The sequence below is a fragment of the Oncorhynchus keta genome, chromosome 9 (assembly GCF_023373465.1).
Source record: "Oncorhynchus keta strain PuntledgeMale-10-30-2019 chromosome 9, Oket_V2, whole genome shotgun sequence".
Taxonomy (NCBI): Eukaryota; Metazoa; Chordata; class Actinopteri; order Salmoniformes; family Salmonidae; genus Oncorhynchus; species Oncorhynchus keta.
This window is the reverse complement of record NC_068429.1, coordinates 7,025,564-7,045,981: the sequence shown is the minus strand read 5'-3', so window position 1 is coordinate 7,045,981 and position 20,418 is coordinate 7,025,564. Positions and strand designations below refer to the sequence as shown.

The 20,418-nt window shown below is 45.7% G+C and overlaps 1 protein-coding gene across 1 annotated transcript in view; it reads right to left on the bottom strand.

Annotated features, from left to right (window-relative positions):
• LOC118380506 (cyclin-I-like) overlaps positions 1-20,418 on the bottom strand; it is a 97,156-nt gene that overhangs the window by 60,859 nt on the left and 15,879 nt on the right.

Here is a 20,418-nt window from a genome sequence, read left to right as displayed (position 1 = left end):
GTAACATTATGAGGCTATGTGAGGGTTATAGTAACATTATGAGGCTATGTGAGGGGTTATAGTAACATTTCATGAGGCTATGTGAGGGTTATAGTAACATTATGGGGCTATGTGAGGGTTATAGTAACATTATGGGGCTATGTGAGGGTTATAGTAACATTATGAGGCTATGTGAGAGGTTATATTAACATTATGGGGCTATGTGAGGGGTTATATTAACATTATGAGGCTATGTGAGGGGTTATATTAACATTATGAGGCTATGTGAGGGGTTATAGTTAACATTATGAGGCTATGTGAGGGGTTATAGTAACATTATGAGGCTATGTGAGGGGTTATATTAACATTATGAGGCTATGTGAGAGGTTATATTAACATTATGAGGCTATGTGAGAGGTTATAGTTAACATTATGAGGCTATGTGAGAGGTTATAGTTAATATTATGAGGCTATGTGAGAGGTTATAGTTAACGTTATTATAAGGCTATGTGAGAGGTTATAGTAACATTATGAGGCTATGTGAGAGGTTATAGTTAACATTATTATGAGGCTATGTGAGAGGTTATAGACCTATAGTTAACATTATGAGGCTATGTGAGAGGTTATATTAACATTATGAGGCTATGTGAGAGGTTATATTAACATTATGAGGCTATGTGAGAGGTTATATTAACATTATGAGGCTATGTGAGGAGTTATAGTAACATTAAGAGGCTATGTGAGAGGTTATAGTAACATTATGAGGCTATGTGAGGGGTTATAGTTAACATTATGGAGGCTATGTGAGGATTATAGTTAACATTATGGGGCTATGTGAGGGTTATAGTTAACATTATGAGGCTATGTGAGGAGTTATATTAACATTATGAGGCTATGTGAGGGTTATAGTTAACATTATGAGGCCATGTGAGGGTTATATTAACATTATGAGGCTATGTGAGGGGTTATAGTAACATTATGAGGCTATGTGAGAGGTTATAGTAACATTATGGGGCTATGTGAGGGGTTATAGTAACATTATGAGGCTATGTGAGAGGTTATAGTAACATTATGAGGCCATGTGAGAGGTTATATTAACATTATGAGGCTATGTGAGAGGTTATAGTAACATTATGAGGCTATGTGAGAGGTTATATTAACATTATGAGGCTATGTGAGGGTTATAGTTAACATTATGAGGCTATGTGAGGGTTATAGTAACATTATGAGGCTATGTGAGAGGTTATAGCTAACATTATGGGGCTATGTGAGGGTTATAGTAACATTATGAGGCTATGTGAGGGTTATTGTTAACATTATGGGGCTATGTGAGGGTTATAGTAACATTATGAGGCTATGTGAGGGTTATAGTAACATTATGAGGCTATGTGAGGTTATATTAACATAATGAGGCTATGTGAGGGGTTATATTAACATAATGAGGCTATGTGAGGGGTTATATTAACATAATGAGGCTATGTGAGGGGTTATATTAACATAATGAGGCTATGTGAGGGGTTATATTAACATAATGAGGCTATGTGAGGGGTTATATTAACATTATGAGGCTATGTGAGAGGTTATAGTAACATTATGAGGCTATGTGAGGGTTATAGTAACATTATGAGGCTATGTGAGAGGTTATATTAACATTATGAGGCTATGTGAGGGTTATATTAACATTATGAGGCTATGTGAGGGTTATATTAACATTATGAGGCTATGTGAGGGTTATAGTAACATTATGAGGCTATGTGAGGGGTTATATTAACATTATGAGGCTATGTGAGGGTTATAGTAACATTATGAGGCTATGTGAGAGGTTATAGTAACATTATGGGGCTATGTGAGGGTTATATTAACATTATGAGGCTATGTGAGGGGTTATAGTAACATTATGAGGCTATGTGAGGGGTTATAGTAACATTATGAGGCTATGTGAGGGGTTATAGTAACATTATGGGGCTATGTGAGGATTATAGTAACATTATGAGGCTATGTGAGGGTTATAGTAACATTATGGGGCTATGTGAGAGGGTTATATTAACATTATGAGGCTATGTGAGGGGTTATATTAACATTATGAGGCTATGTGAGGGGTTATATTAACATTATGAGGCTATGTGAGGGGTTATATTAACATTATGAGGCTATGTGAGGGGTTATATTAACATTATGAGGCTATGTGAGAGGTTATATTAACATTATGAGGCTATGTGAGAGGTTATATTAACATTATGAGGCTATGTGAGAGGTTATATTAACATTATGAGGCTATGTGAGAGGTTATATTAACATTATGAGGCTATGTGAGAGGTTATATTAACATTATGAGGCTATGTGAGAGGTTATATTAACATTATGAGGCTATGTGAGAGGTTATATTAACATTATGAGGCTATGTGAGGGGTTATATTAACATTATGAGGCTATGTGAGAGGTTATATTAACATAATGAGGCTATGTGAGGGTTATATTAACATTATGAGGCTATGTGAGAGGTTATATTAACATAATGAGGCTATGTGAGGGGTTATATTAACATTATGAGGCCATGTGAGAGGTTTATATTAATATGAGGCCATGTGAGGGGTTATATTAACATTATGAGGCTAATGTGAGGGAATAAGACAGGAGGCTATAGGGTAACATTATGAGGATGTGAGGTTTATATTAACATTATGAGGCATGGAGGTTATATTAACATTATGAGGCTATGAGGGGTTATAGCAACAGGAAGGAGGCAACATGAGGCTATGGAGAGGTTATAGCAATGAGGCTATGTGAGGGCCATGAGGTGGAGGGGTTATAGTAACATATGAGGCTATGTGGGAGGCCATGAGGCTATGTGAGGGTTATAGCATCATCAGACTACCATTCCATTTAACCATCTGAACATGAGGCCATGAGGGCCAAATTGCATTGGTCACATTATGAGTTAGCAGATGTTGTTGTGGTGAATAAACTACTTGGGCCATGTGAGGGGCTATAGTAACATAACGAGGCAATTGAGGGGTTATAAACAATACACACATCTGAATGGAATTAAGTAACATTATCTCAAAAAATATTAAAGTGAGTGGACTTTATAGTAACATTATGAGGCCATGTGTTAAAATCAAATTGTTACTTTATGAGGCCATGTGATTGACTATACAACACATGCTGTTGGAGAGGTTATATTAACATTAGGTGGAAATTACAGGTTATATTAACATAAAGGAGGCTGCAGGTGGGGACCAGATATTAACATTATGGGGCCATGTGAGGGTTTTAGTAACATTATGAGGCTATGTGGCGGTACTTTAACATTAGTGGGGTATATTGATGGAGTCTACAACCCACACACAAGTGGCTCAGGTGAAAAAGCAAGCTCCAGCCAGGATGGCACATCAACAGCTGTGGCAAGAAGGTTTGCTGTGTCTGTGAGGAGTTATAGTAACATTATGAGGCTATGTGAGAGGTTATAGTAACATTATGGGGCTATGTGAGGGGTTATAGTAACATTATGAGGGCTATGTGAGGGGTTATATTAACATTATGAGGCTATGTGAGGGGTTATATTAACATTATGAGGCTATGTGAGAGGTTATATTAACATTATGAGGCTATGTGAGGGGTTATATTAACATTATGAGGCTATGTGAGGGGTTATATTAACATTATGAGGCTATGTGAGGGGTTATATTAACATTATGAGGCTATGTGAGGGGTTATATTAACATTATGAGGCTATGTGAGGGGTTATATTAACATTATGAGGCTATGTGAGGGGTTATATTAACATTATGAGGCTATGTGAGAGGTTATATTAACATTATGAGGCTATGTGAGGGTTATATTAACATAATGAGGCTATGTGAGGGGTTATAGTAACATTATGAGGCTATGTGAGGGGTTATAGTAACATTATGAGGCTATGTGAGGGTTATATTAACATAATGAGGCTATGTGAGGGGTTATAGTTAACATTATGAGGCTATGTGAGGGGTTATAGTTAACATGAGGCTATGTGAGGGGTTATATTAATATTATGAGGCTATGTGAGGGGTTATAGTTAACATGAGGCTATGTGAGGGGTTATAGTTAACATTATGAGGCTATGTGAGGGGTTATAGTTAACATTATGAGGCTATGTGAGGGGTTATAGTTAACATGAGGCTATGTGAGGGGTTATATTAATATTATGAGGCTATGTGAGGGGTTATAGTTAACATGAGGCTATGTGAGGGTTATAGTAACATTATGAGGCTATGTGAGGGTTATATTAACATAATGAGGCTATGTGAGGGGTTATAGATTAACATTATGAGGCTATGTAGAGGGGTTATAGATTAACATTGTGAGGGTTATAGTTTACATTATGAGGCTATGTGAGGGGTTATTGTTGACATTATGAGGCTATGTGAGGGGTTATTGCTAAATCTCCATTTCATTAAAAAAAATTTTGTGTGATTTTGTTGTCAGCACATTCCTCTAAGTTGCAAAGAAATTCTAATAAGAATATTTCATTCATTCAGATCTAGGATGTTATTTAGTGTTCCCTTAATTTTCTTTGAGCAGTTTATATAAATATTAGGATGAGAAAATGTAGGTATATATGAGATATAAAAGCGGTATGTAAACATTATTAAAACCATGATTCCATGTCTATGTAAAACAAACACGACACATCACCAAACATAACAAGCACAAACACCAGCGGGCAAACAAACTTAACACCCATCCCAAAACCCCAACAAGGAACAGGGTGAAAACAATCAGACAAAAACAAACGAAAAGGAAAAAGGGGATCGGTGGCAGCAGACCGCCACAGCAGAGCCGCCCGAACAGGAAGAGGAACTACCTGCAGTGGCAGGCTTAGACCACTCGAGCGCCACCCGAACAGGGGAAGAACAGCCACCTGCAGTGGCAGCTTAGACCGGGCGTACGAGCGCAGAGGCCGCCCGAACAGGAAGAGGAAACGACCTGGGTGGCAGCTTGTAGACCGGCGAATACCGCAGAGCGCCGCCCCGAACAGGGAAGAGAACCACCTGCAGTGGTATTCGTGACACAAGCGCAGTGGCCTCTTAAGGTGAAGGGCTGCGTAACTGCGGTGCAGCCGGCTAGTGATGGCTATTCAACAGCCTGATGGCCTGAGATGGAAGCTGTTTTTCCATCTCTCTGTCCCAGCTTTGATACACCTGTACTGACCTCGCCTTCTGGATGATAGCGGGGTGAAACAGGCACTGGCTGGGGTGGTTATTGTCCTTGATGATCTTTATGGCCTTCCTGTGACATCGGATGTTGTTAGGCATCCTGGGGCTGGGTAATGTGTCCTCGGTGATGTTTAAAGACTGCACAACCCTCTGAGAGCTCCTGCTGTTGCACCAATTGTGCATCTGTTAAAGTTTGAGGTTCTTTTGCTGAATTTCTTCAGCCTCCTGAAGGCTGAAGAGGCACTGCCTTCACTATACTGTCTTGTGTGACTGGACCATTTCAGTTTGTCAGCATGTACGAGGAACTTGAAGCTTTAAACTTTTAAGGCCGTTGAGGTTTCGGCTTGGAGGTGGGATGTAAATGACCGTGGTGATGACTTAGACAGTTCTCTTGGGAGATAGCAAAACTATATTATTTTAATTGAGGTTTTCTAGGTCGGTGAACAAAATGACTTGAGTTCCCTGTATGTTCCTAGAATACACTATGAGTTGTTAATCATGAAACATACACTCCCCATCCTTCTTCCTGAGAGATATTTACTTCGTCTGCGTGATGAACTGAGAATCCTGCAGGGTTTACTGACTCTGACAGAGTATCCTAAGAGAGCCATGTTTCCGTGAAACAGCATGTTACAGGCCCTGATAAGGTTCTCTGGAAAGAAAGCTCTAAGCTCATCAATCCTGGAAGGAGATCCTCACCCTGAGCCTGTCCACTTTATTGTGCAAAGACTGAATATTAGCTAGTAATATACTGACGTGGGTGTTGTGCCCTCCTAAGTCGAACCGAAGGTTCTGGAGTGCCTCTCCTTGGACGGTGACGTTTGGGTTGGCTTTTAATGTTAATTGGGAGAGTGAACAATGGAGCTGCTCTCTTATTCCTGGTCGTAATGCTGGTAGTTCTGGTGAGTTACTGCCGCCCGGGTCTGCCACGGGGTTCAGAGTTCTCAATCAACATCTTGAGCCAAGGGCAGACATTTGTTTTGAAGTTTGGCGGGCGGACTACCGCATCACTTGACCATGACCAACTCATGTCCGCTGGCTGGCACGAGCAGGACGAGTGCCGCGTTCAAATCATCTGGGAAGTCTTAAATCTCCTGACTTCAGTGCGTTCATCACAACTGGAAACCCTGAAATCTCCAACTTCCAACTTCAGTGCGTTCATCACAACTGGAAACCCGAGGTCAAATAATGACGTCAGTGATCTTCATGTTGGAAAGAGTTTCCGATTTGGAATTCGAGTTGGGATGACCTGAACTTTTTATTTTTTATCTTATTCATTTGGAGCTCAATCTACAGTTGTCTTGAACTCACTGAGGTTGGATTATTTCTGAGTTTCCAGTTGTTTTGAATGGGTATAAAGCCTAACCCAAAACAGGCTGCCTGCCCCTAACAGGAATACATTTTTCAAAAAATTGACCTTCATCAAAGAGCAGTGGGCCGGAGTCGATTCCTGGCATTCTGTTTACCACTGCACCACACAGGCAAATGAGGTTACCAATCATTTAATACCTTTTATTTACCTATTGGATTGCTTTCAACATAATAATAAAACAATCTCATATTTAAAAAAAAATTATAAATACATCTACCACTTAAATGTCAGCTTATTATAATACATAAGAATTCAGCAGAGAAACGCTGTAGCCTCAAACAAAGCCCACTTTAGCCTAAGATATACAACTCAGCAACAAATAAACAAAACGCCCTGTCAACTGCGTTTATTTCAGCTTAACGTAACGTGTAAATATTTGTATGAACATAATAAGATCTCAACAACTGAGACAAACTGAACAAGTTTCACAGACATGTGACTAACAGAAATGGAATAATGTGTCCCTGAACAAAGGGGGTTAAATCAAAAGTGGTCAGTATCCGGTGTGGCCACCAGCTGCATTAAGTACTGCAGTGCATCTCTCCCTCATGGACTGCACCACATTTGCCAGTTCTGCTGTGAGATGTTAACCCACTCCTTCCACCAAGACACCTGCAAGTTCCCTTGACATTTCTGGGAGTGCGCTTCTCACCCTCTGAGCCAACAGGTGACACTTCTAGGGGGAATGGCCGCCGCCTCACCCTCTGAGCCAACAGGTCACAGACACTTCTAGGGGGAATGGCCGTCGCCCTCACCCTCTGAGCCAACAGGTCCCAAATGTGCTCAATAGGATTGAGATCTGCTTTCTTCTCTGGCCACGGCAGAACACTGACATTCCTGTCTTGTAGGAAAAACACACACAGAACATTGTCATGCTGGAGGGTCATATCAGGATGAGCCTGCAGGAAGGGTACCACATGAGGGAGGAGAATCTTCCCTGTAACACACAGCGCTGAGATTGCCTGCAATGACACCGATGATGCTGTGACACACCGCCCCCAGACCATGACGGACCCTCCACCACCAAATCGACCCCGCTCCAGAGTACAGGCCTCGTGTAACACTCATACCTTTGACGATAAATGCAAACCGACCATCACCCCTGGTGAGACAACTGCGACTCGTCAGTGAAGAGCACTTTTGCCAGCCCTGTCTGGTCCAGCGACGGTGGGTTTGTGCCCATAGGCCCATTGGCAACGTTGTTGCTGGTGATGTCTAGTGAGGACCTGCCTTACAACAGGCCTACAAGCCCTCAGTCCAGCCTCTCAGCCTATTGTGGATAGTCTGAGCACTGATGGAGGGATTGTGCGTTCCTGGTATAACTCGCACAGTTGTTACTGCCATCCTGTACCTGTCCCACAGGTGGGATGTTCAGATGTACCGATCCTGTGCAGGTGTTACACGTGGTCTGCCACTGCGAGGACGAACAGCTATCCGTCCTGTCTCCTGTAGCGCTGTCTTAGGCCTCTCACAGTACGGACATTGCAATTTATTGCTCTGGCCACACCTGCAGTCCTCATGCCTCCTTGCAGCATGCCTAAGGCACGTTCACGCAGGTGAGCTGATTTTTTTTGTTTTTCAGGGTCACTAGAAAGGCCTCTAGTGTCCTAAGTTTTCATAACTGTGACCTTAATTGTCTACCGTCTGTAAGCTGTTCGTGTCTTAACGACCGTCTCCACAGGTGCATGTTCATTAATTGTTTATGGTTCCTTGAACAAGCATAGGAAAGTGTTTTTAAACCCTTTACAATGAAGAGTCTGTGAACTTATTTGGATTTTTACGAATTATCTTTGAAAGAAAGGGATGTTTATTTTTTTGCTGGAGTTTAGTACTGCATGGTATACAAACACTGCTTTATGCTGCCACCTGGTGGCCATTCTAAAATATATTATTCCTGATATTCAAACCTTCCTGCTGCAGGATTTATTATTTTTTCCTCCTGCGACTCTAACGAGGGCAAACGACGAACGAGGTCAAATTAAGATCCACTTCTGTATAAGCCTGTCAACGTAAAGATTATTGTTCAGTCCGCTGATTTGCCATGTAAACTTCTGATGGACATTTAATTTTAATTTTAGTTATTTTTTACTAACTCTTTCATTTAACTACCTTGTTTTGCCTTTCGTGACAGTGTCAAGTAAATAGACTGTAGTCTGAGCATCTACTCAACATCTAGCAACCCATATTAGGTGCCTGACTACCTGACAACCCGGCCACAGAGTGTCTCCTCCATTAGACATTACAGGGATCCTGTTCCATCCACGATCTTTTCTCTGTTACCGTGACAACATCACATTAACTCAGGACTTCCTGGAAATGGGGCCGCGGGCAGGTTGCCAGGTCGTTAGGTTGTCGTTAGGTTGGTTACCACTGGGTGCCTTTTTTCTACTGCAGTCAGGGAAACACAATTATAGCTGTAAAATGGGTCAAATGAAAGATCAAAGTTTGCATCCCAAATGGCACACTATTCCCTACGTAGTGCCCCACCCTGACCAGAACCCCATTCCCACGAGTGCACTACTTCTGACCAGAACCCTATTCCCTACGTAGTGCACTACTTCTGACCAGAACCCTATTCCCTACGTAGTGCCCCTACTTCTGATCAGAACCCTATTCCCTACGTAGTGCCCTACTTCTGACCAGAACCCTATTCCCTACGTAGTACCTCCGTGCATCATAGAGGCCCCATGGAAACCTTATTCCCTACGTAGCGCCCTACTAGACCAGGGTGCACTATTTTGGCTAGGCAAAGGATCAGTTAATGAAGGACCATTAACCAACATGCATAACTATGATATTCAGTCCTTTGCTAGATCTGTTAGGCAGACAAATAATAACGGATCCCAAGTCTCATATGTTGTTCATGGCACCAGTGTTCTGCCTCAACAATTTATTGTGTCTAGCTAGCTGCTTAGCATCTTGTCTAGCTAGCTGCTTAGCATCTTGTCTAGCTAGCTGCTTAGCATCTTGTCTAGCTAGCTGCTTAGCATCTTGTCTAGCTAGCTGCTTAGCATCTTGTCTAGCTAGCTGGTTTGTATCCTGATGATTCAGTGCTTTGCTGTCCAGAGAACTGAGTTAGGGGATATTTTAGTATGGGGGAGGGGGGCAATCAATGCATGTGTTGTACTGTAGGTAACCCTGTTGGTAGTTGAGTAAGCGGTCACTTCTTCCAGCTTGGCATCCTCTTTATATCACAGTGGTGTTTTCTAGTGCTAAACGTTAATAACAGCACATCCCAATGCTCCCATGGCATGAGATCATGTCCCCTGCAAGGCCGGCTTCCCCTTCTTGTACAGAGCAGAATATAATATTCTGGTGTTTTTAGATCCATGGTACAACAAGACTACAGTTATGCTGTCCTGCTTTCATTCTCACCATTTATACTATCCTTCAATACAATCCCTGTAGTTGTTATGAAATAATTGTTATCGTTAAGACTAGACTCATTTATCACAGCGCACAAATAGTGGTTTTGGCATGGGGATATAGGACGGTGTTGGTGTCTCCTGTATGTATGTTGCTATTGGGTACGGTGCTTTGCCAGAGACAGTAATGTCCTGGCCGTAGACATGGCCCCGAACGCAGAGATATACAGACATACACAAGTGTTCACATTCTGTACTATTTTCATCTACAACGCCCGCAGTTCCGTGTTCCAGCTCCTCATCTGTCCCCGGTGACACGGTTCTTCACGGCCGTCGGGAGCCTTCTTCCACAAGCTGCTGGTCCAGGAGATTCAGCCGACGCCCACCCTCTGGAGCATCCCAGACACCTCGCCCTCTGCAGCCCTCTCCCCCCACCGCAGCAGGTACCATTTAGTCCACTAGGTGGCGTAAGTGTCCCAAGTCTGTATTGATGCTGTGGGTGAGAATTAGATGGCTTTTATGCCATCAGCTGGCAAAAACCAGTGAAATCATTCCAGTGCGTGTGAAGTACATTCCTCATGATTCATCTTCATGACTATGCAATGCCACGAAGCAAAGGCCCTTTTCTGGTGTAAGTCAGGTTGGATAGATGTCTGTTTTGGGTCTGTACGTAGTTAATACTGTTGTTATCTACTTCCCCTGTCCCTCAGAGCTCCAGGTGTCCTCCACAATCTCCCTCCAGGAGGCCTTTGACAAGCTGGCTCCCCTGTCGGCGGGCATCATAGACCAGCTGAGTGTGACGCCCGGGTCGGAGGAGCCCATCAAGGTGACGGCCAGCGTCTACATCCCCTCCCAGGGCAGGCTGGTGTGTGGCAGAGAGGACGGAAGTATCATCCTGGTCCCCGCCACACAGACCGCCATCGTACAGCTGCTGCAGGGAGAACACATGCTGCGGAGAGGTGAGGGAGGAGGGGTCAGGGGAGAGTGTGGGTGAGGTCAGGGGAGAGTGTGGGTGAGGTCAGGGGAGAGTGTGGGTGAGGTCAGGGAGAGTGTGGGTGAGGTCAGGGAGAGTGTGGGTGAGGGGGAGTGGGGGTGGGAAAGGGGGAAAAGCAAAGGTGATACCTAAGACAGTTGCGGCGGCTGTATTACCGCCACACCGGCAGTCATGAGTCATGACCGCAGACAAATTCCACGTGACCTTTGAGTCATGGTAACCTCCTTTTAATAATAATAATAATAATATATGCCATTTAGCAGACGCTTTTATCCAAAGCGACTTACAGTCATGTGTGCATGAGTGGTCCCGGGGATCGAACCCACTACCCTGGCGTTACAAGCGCCATGCTCTACCAACTGAGCTACAGAAGGACCTTTTAATCACTCTGGACATGTGTTAGTAGTGCCCAGCTTCTTAAACAACCATCAGGTCCTAATGGCCTGGTACTCAGGGCTCTATTGTCCCTCCATCAGGTCCTAATGGCCTGGTACTCAGGGCTCTATTGTCCCTCCATCAGGTCCTAATGGCCTGGTACTCAGGGCTCTATTGTCCCTCCATCAGGTCCTAATGGCCTGGTACTCAGGGCTCTATTGTCCCTCCATCAGGTCCTAATGGCCTGGTACTCAGGGCTCTATTGTCCACCCATCAGGTCTTAATGGCCTGGTACTCAGGGCTCTATTGTCCACCCATCAGGTCCTAATGGCCTGGTACCCAGGGCTCTATTGTCCACCCATCAGGTCCTAATGGCCTGGTACTCAGGGCTCTATTGTCCCTCCATCAGGTCCTAATGGCCTGGTACTCAGGGCTCTATTGTTCCTCCATCAGGTCCTAATGGCCTGGTACTCAGGGCTCTATTGTTCCTCCATCAGGTCCTATTGGCCTGGTACTCAGGTCTATATTGTTCCTCCATCAGGTCCTAATGGCCTGGTACTCAGGGCTCTATTGTTCCTCCATCAGGTCCTGATGACCTGGTACTCAGGGCTCTATTGTTCCTCCATCAGGTTCTAATGGTCTGGTACTCAGGGCTCTATTGTTCCTCCATCAGGTCCTAATGGCCTTGTACTCAGGGCTCTATTGTTCCTCCATCAGGTTCTAATGGCCTGGTACTCAGGGCTCTATTGTTCCTCCATCAGGTCCTAATGGCCTGGTACTCAGGGCTCTATTGTTCCTCCATCAGGTCCTAATGGCCTGGTACTCAGGGCTCTATTGTTCCTCCAATCAGGTCCTAATGGCCTGGTACCCAGGGCTCTATTGTTCCTCCATCAGGTCCTATTGGCCTGGTACCCAGGGCTCTATTGTTCCTCCATCAGGTCCTATTGGCCTGGTACTCAGGTCTATATTGTTCCTCCAACAGGTCCTATTGGCCTTGTACTCAGGGCTCTATTGTTCCTCCATCAGGTCCTAATGGCCTGGTACTCAGGGCTCTATTGTTCCTCCATCAGGTCCTAATGGCCTGGTACTCAGGGCTCTATTGTTCCTCCATCAGGTTCTAATGGTCTGGTACTCAGGGCTCTATTGTCCCTCCATCAGGTCACTAATGACCTGGTACTCAGGAGCTCTATTGTCCCTCCATCAGGTCCTAATGGCCTGGTACTCAGGTCTCTATTGTCCCTCCATCAGGTCCTATTGGCCTGGTACTCAGGGCTCTATTGTCCCTCCATCAGGTCCTAATGGCCTGGTACCCAGGGCTCTATTGTCCCTCCATCAGGTCCTATTGGCCTGGTACTCAGGGATCTATTGTTCCTCCATCAGGTCACTAATGGCCTGGTACTCAGGGCTCTATTGTCCCTCCATCAGGTCCTATTGGCCTGGTACTCAGGGCTCTATTGTTCCTCCATCAGGTCCTAATGGCCTGGTACTCAGGGCTATATTGTTCCTCCATCAGGTCCTAATGGCCTGGTACTCAGGGCTCTATTGTTCCTCCATCAGGTCCTAATGGCCTGGTACTCAGGGCTCTATTGTTCCTCCATCAGGTCCTAATGGCCTGGTACCCAGGGCTCTATTGTTCCTCCATCAGGTCCTATTGGCCTGGTACCCAGGGCTCTATTGTTCCTCCATCAGGTCCTATTGGCCTGGTACTCAGGTCTATATTGTTCCTCCATTAGGTCCTATTGGCCTTGTACTCAGGGCTCTATTGTTCCTCCATCAGGTCCTAATGGCCTGGTACTCAGGGCTCTATTGTTCCTCCATCAGGTCCTAATGGCCTGGTACTCAGGGCTCTATTGTTCCTCCATCAGGTTCTAATGGCCTGGTACTCAGGTCTCTATTGTCCCTCCATCAGGTCCTATTGGCCTGGTACTCAGGGCTCTATTGTCCCTCCATCAGGTCCTAATGGCCTGGTACCCAGGGCTCTATTGTCCCTCCATCAGGTCCTATTGGCCTGGTACTCAGGGATCTATTGTTCCTCCATCAGGTCACTAATGGCCTGGTACTCAGGGCTCTATTGTCCCTCCATCATGTCCTATTGGCCTGGTACTCAGGGCTCTATTGTTCCTCCATCAGGTCCTATTGGCCTGGTACTCAGGAGCTCTATTGTTCCTCCATCAGGTCCTAATGGCCTGGTACTCAGGGCTCTATTGTTCCTCCAATCAGGTCCTAATGGCCTGGTACCCAGGGCTCTATTGTTCCTCCATCAGGTCCTATTGGCCTGGTACCCAGGAGCTCTATTGTTCCTCCATCAGGTCCTATTGGCCTGGTACTCAGGTCTATATTGTTCCTCCATCAGGTCCTATTGGCCTTGTACTCAGGGCTCTATTGTTCCTCCATCAGGTCCTAATGGCCTGGTACTCAGGGCTCTATTGTTCCTCCATCAGGTCCTAATGGCCTGGTACTCAGGGCTCTATTGTTCCTCCATCAGGTTCTAATGGTCTGGTACTCAGGGCTCTATTGTCCCTCCATCAGGTCCTATTGGCCTGGTACTCAGGGCTCTATTGTCCCTCCATCAGGTCCTATTGGCCTGGTACTCAGGGCTCTATTGTTCCTCCATCAGGTCCTATTGGCCTGGTACTCAGGGCTCTATTGTTCCTCCATCAGGTCACTAATGGCCTGGTACTCAGGGCTCTATTTTCGATAGGTAAAAGACTAGATTCAATTGAGAGAAGTCTGATTGATGGGTGAAAATATGATCACTTGCTGAGAGAACAGTTTGTGCAGCCTGAGGCGAGGAACGGAGCGCAATATATTTTATTTGCTACTTTTCTCAAATAATCAATAGCCCGTAGTCGTATCCTGCAGTCCATATATCTTGTGATTTCTAAGGTTTGTTTCATCAGGGTCTACAGTATTAGATTGGGGGTGGGGGGTTGTTTTAACACAGATTGGATCTCTGGATAAGAGCATGTGCAACATTACAATAAAGTCTTCTCTCGTTCCCAGGCTGGCCCCTCACCGCACCCTGCGGGGTCACCGTAACAAAGTGACGTGCCTGCTGTACCCCCACCAGGTGTCCCTCGCTACGACCAGCGCTCCCTGGTCTCCGGCGGTGTGGACTTCAGCGTCATCGTCTGGGACATCTTCACTGGGGAGATGAAGCACGTCTTCTGTGTCCACGGGGGAGAGATCACACAGATCCTGGTCCCGCCTGAGAACTGCAGCGTGAGTACTGTTCACACGTGTAGAAGTGTAGGGAATTTGTTTTTGATGTCTCCTCCCCAGCCCTCACTCTTTCATCAGTCTATTTTCTTGTGGGTGGGACTGTTATGAAAATATGGTTAAAAAATATATAAAAATCCCTTTTTAAATGATTTATAAAACAAAGACTAGTGGATTTTCCAGCATAGAGAGGTGAGGCCTCAGATTGATCGTTGATTCTAGTCCTGCCCTCTGATCTCACTCAATGATGCCTCCTGTTTCTTCTTAACAAAAGTGGAGAGGCCTGACACACACACACACACACACACACACACACACACACACACACACACACACACACACACACACACACACACACACACACACACACAGGCAAACATGCACAGACACACAGCCTCCATCCATCCACCTCACCCTCAGCAGCCTTGTTGTTCTTCTTCTATCCTGTCTGTCTGAATGACAGGCACCAACTTGGTGTCCATTACATGAGACTGGTCCACACTGTAAGTAAAGGTGTCTCTTCTGCTCTTAATGACCTGTTTAGTTATGCAGCTGCTTTAAAGCACGTCGATACTTAAGGAGCGGGACATTTAATTGATAACGTGAGAGAGAGAGAGAGCGAGGCTGGCGGGATGGAGGGATCCATAATCCCTGTTGGGGAGTTACCTGTGCCTGTCTGGCTCCTCCTCCTCGTCCTCCTTAGTACATCCAACATCCAAGCTGATTGGTTGATAAACATGACCCTGAGCAGCAGTCTTCTCCTGCGTTGTTAAAGGCTCTCTGTATTTCACCCATACACTTCCCACTGTCTGTCTATCCCTGCTCTTAGCCCTGGATACAGACTCTAGTCCTTTACAGTACAATGGCCTTGACGTGTGCTAGCTGGATGTGGTGAGGTGTGTGTTAGCTGGATACAGTATATCCCTGGTGAGGTGTGTGTTAGCTGGATGTGGTGTATCCCTGGTGGTGTATGTTAGCTGGATACAGTATATCCCTGGTGAGGTGTGTGTTAGCTGGATACGGTGTAACCCTGGTGAGGTGTGTGTGTGTTAGTTGGATGCAGTGTGACCCTGGTGAGGTGAGGTGTGTGTGTTAGTTGGATACAGTATAACCCTGGTGAGGTGTGTGTTAGCTGGATTCAGTATAACCCTGGTGAGGTGTGTGTTAGCTGGATACAGTATAACCCTGGTGAGGTGTGTGTTAGCTGGATACAGTATAACCCTGGTGAGGTGTGTGTTAGCTGGATACAGTATAACCCTGGTGAGGTGTGTGTTAGCTGGATACAGTATAACCCTGGTGAGGTGTGTGTTAGCTGGATACAGTATAACCCTGGTGAGGTGTGTGTTAGCTGGATACAGTATAACCCTGGTGAGGTGTGTGTTAGCTGGATACAGTATAACCCTGGTGAGGTGTGTGTTAGCTGGATACAGTATAACCCTGGTGAGTGTGTGTTAGCTGGATACAGTATAGCCCTGGTGAGGTGTGTGTTAGCTGGATACAGTATAACCCTGGTGAGGTGTGTGTGTGTTAGCTGGATACAGTATAACCCTGGTGAGGTGTGTGTTAGCTGGATACAGTATAACCCTGGTGAGGTGTGTGTTAGCTGGATACAGTATAACCCTGGTGAGGTGTGTGTTAGCTGGATACAGTATAACCCTGGTGAGTGTGTGTTAGCTGGATACAGTATAACCCTGGTGAGGTGTGTGTTAGCTGGATACAGTATAACCCCTGGTGAGGTGTGTGTTAGCTGGATACAGTATAACCCTGGTGAGGTGTGTGTTAGCTGGATACAGTATAACCCTGGTGAGGTGTGTGTTAGCTGGATACAGTATAACCCTGGTGAGGTGTGTGTTAGCTGGATACAGTATAACCCTGGTGAGGTGTGTGTTAGCTGGATACAGTATAACCCTGGTGAGGTGTGTGTTAGCTGGATACAGTATAACCCTGGTGAGGTGTGTGTTAGCTGGATACAGTATAGCCCTGGTGAGGTGTGTGTTAGCTGGATACAGTATAACCCTGGTGAGGTGTGTGTTAGCTGGATACAGTATAACCCTGGTGAGGTGTGTGTTAGCTGGATTCAGTATAACCCTGGTGAGGTGTGTGTTAGTTGGATACAGTATAACCCAGGCCCCTGCTGAGGTGTGGAGCCCGACTGATATGTGATTTTTGTATCTGATTCTGATTTTAAAGCGGAAATCTTCACTGATAACCAATATACCGTGTCTACCGATAGGTCCAATTTTATAGCTGTAATAAAACATAAAAAAAAAAAAAACATTTAAAAAATCTTTATAGATTGTGTTTAATACTGCGTATTAACATGCTGAAAAATCGAATTTCTTACATTTGAGGAAAGAACATTCATTTAAGCACCGCGTAATATTTAGGACTAATGGTGTTAGTCTCGTAAAAGGAGAATAAACTGCACACATTCCAGGAATAAACTTTCTTCTGAAGACATATTTTCAATGTATTGGTGTTTTAGCTGTGTTTTCGCTACGGTAAGGGTTAACGTTGGAGTTATAGGTGAGGGTTAGGTGAGGATTGAGGTTTGAGTTACCCCGAGGTTTGAGTTACCCCGAGGTTTGAGTTACCCCGAGGTTTGAGTTACCCCGAGGTTTGAGTTACCCCGAGGTTTAGTGTAGCGATGTCGCAAAGATTCCGTAAATGCACTCACCCGCGGTGAATGGCATCAAGTACACTCACACAGCCAGTTAGCTGGATAGATGTGGGTGGTGAATCTTAATTTGGACCAGTCCCTGACAAATAACAGCCCATACATCAATGCTGTATAGATGTGTTGGCTGATTGTGTCCGTCTTGCTGTAGAGTGCCAAGGCAAGATGGCTCTCAGGCTTACCTCTCCCAGGCTTACCTCTCCAGGCTTACCTCTCCAGGCTTACCTCTCCAGGCTTACCTCTCCAGGCTTACCTCTCCAGGCTTACCTCTTCAGGCTTACCTCTCCAGGCTTACCTCTCAGGCTTACCTCTCCAGGCTTACCTCTCCAGGCTTACCTCTCCAGGCTTACCTCTCCAGGCTTACCTCTCCAGGCTTACCTCTCCAGGCTTACCTCTCCAGGACAAATAAAGTCCTAGTCTATGAAGAACGGCTAGTTTCCTCAATCGTTTTCTCTGCGTCTTACATCGGTCCTTGTTCGGTGGATTGAAAAAGCTGATACAAATACGTGGGTAAAAGGATAATATCGGTCAGGCTCTCTAGCCTGGTGTGGTGTGGGGTTGATGGGTAATTGCCCTGCAGCTGCGGCAGCAGCCGGTGGAGGCAGGAGGGACGACTGTGATGAAGAGTGATGTGTCCTTGTATTCCCGACATCCCCCTCTCTCCTCTCCTTCCCTCCTCACCCCCTCTCATCTCTCATCTCTCATGGTCAAGGTTTCCTATGCCACTACATCAACACTCAGAACATTGCCTGTCAGCGCTCATCACCATTTAGTCTGCTTTCAGTTCCTCTCCCTACCTACCTCCTCCGTCTCTCCCTCCCCTCCGTCCTCTCCCTCCCTCCGTCTCTCCCTCCCTCCGTCTCTCCCTCCCTCCCGTCTCTCCCTCCCTCCCGCCCGTCTCTCCCTCCCTCCCCGCCGTCTCTCCCTCCCTCCGCCCGTCTCTCCCTCCCTCTCCCCGTCTCTCCCTCCCTACCTCCCGCCGTCTCTCCCTCCCTCCCGTCGTCTCTCCCTCCCTACCTCCCTCCCGTCTCTCCCTCCCTACCTCCCTCCGTCTCTCCCTCCCTACCTCCCTCCGTCTCTCCCTCCCTACCTCCCTCCGTCTCTCCCTCCCTACCTCCCTCCGTCTCTCCCTCCCTACCCTCCCTCCGTCTCTCCCTCCCTACCTCCCTCCCGTCTCTCCCTCCCTACCTCCCTCCGTCTCTCCCTCCCTACCTCCCTCCGTCTCTTCCCTCCCTACCTCCCTCCGTCTCTCCCTCCCTACCTCCCTCCGTCTCTCCCTCCCTACCTCCCTCCGTCTCTCCTCCCTACCTCCCTCCGTCTCTCCCTCCCTACCTCCCTCCGTCTCTCCCTCCTACCTCCCTCCGTCTCTCCCTCCCTACCTCCCTCCGTCTCTCCCTCCCTCCCTCCCTCCGTCTCTCCCTCCCTCCCTACCTCCGTCTCTCCCTCCCTCCCGACCTCCCTCCCGACCTCCCTGCGTCTCTCCCTCCCGACCTCCCTCCCGACCTCCCTCCCGACCTCCCTCTGTCTCTCCCTCCGTCTCTCCCTCTGCTTTGTAGACAACAGGTGTAGACTAATAGTGAAATGCTTACTTACGGGTCCTCTTCAAACAATGCAGAGTTAAAGATAAAATAGACAATGACAGGGTTATATACAGGAAGTAGGAAATAACATGGCTATATATAGGAAGTAGGAAATAACATGGCTATATACAGGAAGTAGGAAATAACATGGCTATATACAGGAAGTAGGAAATAACATGGCCATATGCAGGAAGTAGGAAATAACATGGCTATATACAGGAAGTAGGAAATAACATGGCTATATACAGGAAGTAGGAAATAACATGGCTATATACAGGAAGTAGGAAATCACATGGCTATATACAGGAAGTAGGAAATCACATGGCTATATACAGGAAGTAGGAAATCACATGGCTATATACAGGAAGTAGGAAATCACATGGCTATATACAGGAAGTAGGAAATAACATAGCTATATACAGGAAGTAGGTAATAACATGGCTATATACAGGGAGTACCAGTACCAAGTTGGTGTGTAGGGGTTGGAAGTAATTGAGATAGATATGTTCATGTAGGTGGGGGTAAAGTGACTAGGCAACAGGATAGACAGTAGCAGCTGTGTGTGTGTGTGTGTGTGTGTGTGTGTGTGTGTGTGTGTGTGTGTGAAGAGTCAGTGCAAAAGAGTTAATGCAACAATGGATAATTGCAGGTAGTCCGAGTAGCCATTTTGATTGTGGTCAAATGCAAAGCAGTTGCCATACCAAGCGGGGATGCAGCCAGTCAAGATTCTGTAAGACTTTTTGAGGATCTGAGGGCCCGCGCCAAATCTTTTCAGTCTCCTGAGGGGGTTGGTGTGTTTGGACCATGATAGTTCGATGGTGATGTGGACACCAAAGAACTTGAAACTCTCGACCCGCTCCGATACAGCCCTGTCGATGTTAATAGGAGCCTGTTCGGCCCACCTTTTCCTGTAGTCCACAATCAGCTCCTTTGTCTTGCCGAAGAGGGAGAGGTTGTTGTTCTGGCCTGACCTCCTCCCAATAGGATGTCTCATCGTTGTTGGTAATCAGGCCTTCCACTGTTGTCGTCGGTGAACTCAATGATGGTGTTGGAGTCGTGTTTGGCTACGCAGTCGTGGGTGAACAGGGAGTACAGGAGGGGACTAAGCATTAGAGGTCGACCGATTATGATTTTTCAATGCCAATTTATTGGAGGACCAAAAAAGCAGATTAATCGACCCAATTGTTTTTATTTATTTATTTTTGTAATAATGACAATTACAACAATACTGAATGAACACTTATTTTAACTTAATATAATACATCAATAAAATCAATTTAGCCTCAAATAAATAATGAAACATGTTGAATTTGGTTTAAATAATGCAAAAACAAAGTGTTGGAGAAGAAAGTAAAAGTGCAATATGTGCCATGTAAGAAAGCTAATGTTTCTGTTCCTTGCTCAGAAGATATGAAAGCTGGTGGTTCCTTTTAACATGAGTATTCAATATTCCCAGGTAAGAAGGTTGAGGTTGTAGTTATTATAGGAATTATAGGACTATTTCCCTCTATACCATTTGTATTTCATTAACCTTTGACTATTGGATGTTCTTGAAGGCACTTTAGTATTGCCAGTGTAACAGTATAGCTTCCATCCCTCTCCTCGCTCCCACCTGGGCTCGAACCAGGAACACATCGACAACAGCCACCCTCGAAGCAG